The following is a 3,819-nucleotide window of genomic DNA, read 5'->3' as shown; positions in this document are numbered from 1 at the left end:
CATCAGCATTGGTCTTTGCAGACACAAAGTCTTCTGCAGAGCTCTGAGGAAAATCACACTCAGCTTGTTCACATGTTGGTACTTCATAAAACTCATGGAACTTCTTCCAGCGTTGTTTTGCAGCTTGTGACTTTTTCTGCTTCCTTGGCATTTTTACACAAGTGTTTCTCTTAGTCTTTAGAAAATATGTTTATAAAATAAGAGTGGCACAGAGCAGGAGATGTTTTCTTTGTCTTTATATTTCAGTTTTTATTTCTCAGAAACAGATGTCTTTGTTTGTTTGACAGTTTGTCAGTCAAGAGAATAATATGCACTCTCTTTATTGGCTTGGCACAACTTAGCAGCAAGCGCAAAGTGAAAAACAGCTAGAGAGAAAATTTAGAAGAGAGAACAGACAGAGCAGGAGAAACACGGCTGGGAAATCACAATCAAACCGTGAATTAGAGTTTTCTTTATTTGTTCAGTTTGTTCTCAGGTAGAGGCAATATGCACTCTTTATTGCTTTAATGGCTTGGCGTTTTTCAGCAGCAAGCCAAGAGTGAAAAACAGGTAGAGAGAAAATTTAGCAGAGAGAACAGACAGAGCAGGAGAGACACGGCTTTAAATCAAACCGCAGAGTTTTCTTTGTTTGTTCAGTTTGTTCTCAGGTTGAGGCAAAATATGCACTCTTTATTGTTTTATTGGCTTGTGCATTTTTCAGCAGCAAGCCAAAGAGTGAAAAACAGGTAGAGAGAAAATTTAGCAGAGAGAACAGACAGAGCAGGAGAGACACGGCTTTAAATCAAACCGCAATAAGATTCTTGGTTTGGCAAAATTTCTCACAAACCACAGGGTGAAATACAGATGGAAAGAAGGCAGAGACAACAGGTGGAGTAGGACAGAAGATAGAGGGGTTGGGGGGTTGGGATGTGAGATAGAAGACTGGAGATCTGGTCCTTGTTCTTCTTCTGCACACTGTGAACAAAAAACAAGAAAAAAAAATTTTTTTAATAAAATTATATCACATGGTAATTGTATGAACTAATTGTGACTACTGAAAAAGGACAAAACAAATATTCAAGCTAAACTGTTGTCGGCTGCCATGTGCAAAAAGTTGCACAATTTGGCACTTTTTAAAAGAATAAATATTTAATTAAATTCAGCAATAATATTTTTAAATACAAATATGACTGAGTGAATTGTTAACTAATCACATGTAATGTGCAAAAATGTACGAAAAAAATATTTTAGCCCAATTGTTAAGCTGAACTTATGTGTATTTATTATAAAAATGTGTTTAAAAGGTCTAGCACAAAGTTTGAACCCATTACTTTAAAGCTTATATTAGTCAGATTATTTTTTTAAAATTTTGGTGTACTTCTCTAACAGTATGTGCACACCTACCAGGCAAAGCACAGATGTGAGTCAAGTTCCTGAAAGTGTAAGACAAGAAATAACATGTTAGTTGTCTGTACAGTTTTATCAGACTAACAAAAAAACAAAGCCCACACGACATGATACACTGAACTTATAGTCAGCAGGGTAATTATAGAGTAATATAGCACACCAGCTGATACAGCAGCCATTTTATAATTCAAACTAATTAACTGAAGTATTTATTTAAGTACTTATATAAGGCTACTGTTAGACTGTTACTAGCCTTAGCATCGCTGCTAACGCTAGCATTCCTGCTAGCGTTAGCACTTCAGTTAGTGTTAGCACTGCTGGTAGAACTAGCACTCTTACTGTTAAAACTGAGGCACAATGGCAATAATAAAGCTCATTTGTTACTTTTGTCTCACTGACCGCCAATAAATATCACAGGAATATCACAGGAATATTCTTTTTGTCAGTTAAAAACTGCTAAGGCTAGTGTTGGCACTATAGCTAGCGTTAGCATTGATGCTAGCATTAGCATCGAAGCTAGCATTAGCACTGCTACTAACAGCAAAAGTCATAAAGTACTCTTACTGTTAAAACTGAGGCACAATGGCAATAATAAATCTCATTTGTTACTTTTGTCTCACTGACCGCCAATAAATATCACAGGAATATCACAAGAATATTCTTTTTGTCAGTTAACAACTGCTAAGGCTAGTGTTAGCACTATAGCTAGCATTAGCATTGAAGCTAGCGTTAGCACTGCTGCTAACAGCAAAAGTCATAAACCTATATAAATGGTAGCAAAGGTTCTTTTTTTGCTTTCTTTATTCTTTGAACTCTGTTGAACTTTAAAAAGACTTGATATGTGAGTTTAAATGTCAAACATGTATTTTTACCATCATAAATTAAAACAGTGCTGTACTGAGTGTATTGTACTTACCACAGCAGAGAGCAAAGCGGAATGACGGCAGTTGGTGCAGTGATTAGTTAAAGACTGATGAGGCGTTCAGGTGGTGCTTGGAAATTTGAGCATCAGTTTGAACATCAATAATGAGCATATATATTTCTCTGTCATAGAGAGACAGAGAAAAAAATACACAAGACTCACCAGCATACAAATTGGTACTTTTTCTCTTTATGTCACTCATTCGCTTATGCTCAGGAAAGAGGGCAACTGGCATTAAATTAGCAAATAAAAAGTATGTCATCTTGAACTGTTTTATGGATTTTATTTTAAGACTACTTTGAGCGTATTCGTGGGGAGATAAACTATACAGACATGCACCTCACTTTTGCTGCTTAAAATGAACAGAAAAGTCAGGCCGAAACAAATCGCTCCCAAATGAAAAGTAAAAGTCGTATTGACAAAATTCTTTCACCGTGAGCGACAGCAATGTCTAGTCTACCTAATTCTCAGTTTTCATGCCTGTGGAGCTTATTATATGGACGTGGTGACAGTGGAAAGACACCATGCTCTTCTGATTTTCAAACGAACCTTCTGAGCCATTTTAACATTAGAGTCTATGGAAGAGTTGGAGAGAGGAGGCTGTGCATTGGTGACATTTATGAAAGAACCATAACACCTAGGACAATAGTAAACACATTGGATGAAAGAGGACAGCGATGGCTACGTTTTGAGGGTAAAATCATACCTGTAGAGCAAACGCTGCGGACACAGCAGCAGTTTTAAAAAATATTTTATGATTAATTTTTTTGCTCCTCTCACTCTAGCAGTTGAGCTGTCTCACTCTAGCCCCAACATTCCGTCCCATACACACCCATTATAAACTTTGAAACGGGTGAAAAAACATCATGAAACTTAAACTGGAACTGAAGAAAAAGTATAATAGATATTGAAAAGATAAATACAAGTTCAATAGTTGAATGTCTTGTCTTCGTTTTAAAGTTTGAATGGTGGCTCTATGTCAATGTATGTGGAAGTAGTAAGAGTTTAAAAATGAGTAAGTTGAATGAGAATTTGAAGGGTCTCCCCATTGAAATACATGGGAAATTTTTGTTGAATAAAGTTGAATAAAATTAAAAATATAAATGTTAAAAATGAGAAAAATAGAAGCAGTCATGTCCAAAATAATAGGAATCTAACGATGTTTGAATGGTTTTTCTAAGTTGAACGGTTTTGAAGGAGTAGGCTTTCAAAAAACGTACGGAAAAATAATAAAATATAACTAGAAAGTGCATTTTCTGAAGAAACTGCAGTGTGAATGCTTGAATCTGAATGTATGCACTGAAATGAATTAATTGCTGAATTTTGAGTTAAAAATATTGAATGAGATTAAAAAAAAACAAAAAAAAAAACGAATTTAACCTGAAAACAAAGGTGCTGAACTGCTAAAAGCTGAAGGTTACACAGAAGAAGGAGTTGGAAAAAAACTGAAAATGTTTTAAATGTAAATTAGAAAACCCTAAGAAATGAGAAAAGAACATTTAGAGTCAGAA

General features: G+C 35.3%; 1 long non-coding RNA gene across 1 annotated transcript; it reads right to left on the bottom strand.

The window, feature by feature from the left end:
- Positions 1–223: 223 nt before the first annotated feature.
- LOC145431900 (uncharacterized) lies at positions 224–2,416 on the bottom strand. The gene is made up of 3 exons (XR_013912212.1): positions 2,303–2,416; positions 1,384–1,412; positions 224–954 (listed from the first exon to the last, which is right to left on the bottom strand). It is a non-coding gene; the product is annotated as an uncharacterized LOC145431900 (long non-coding RNA).
- Positions 2,417–3,819: the final 1,403 nt, after the last annotated feature.

This window comes from Astatotilapia calliptera, chromosome 11 (assembly GCF_964374335.1).
Source record: "Astatotilapia calliptera chromosome 11, fAstCal68.1, whole genome shotgun sequence".
Taxonomy (NCBI): domain Eukaryota; kingdom Metazoa; phylum Chordata; class Actinopteri; order Cichliformes; family Cichlidae; genus Astatotilapia; species Astatotilapia calliptera.
The sequence above is the reverse complement of the archived record's forward strand: the minus strand, read 5'-3'. Positions and strand labels throughout refer to the sequence as shown.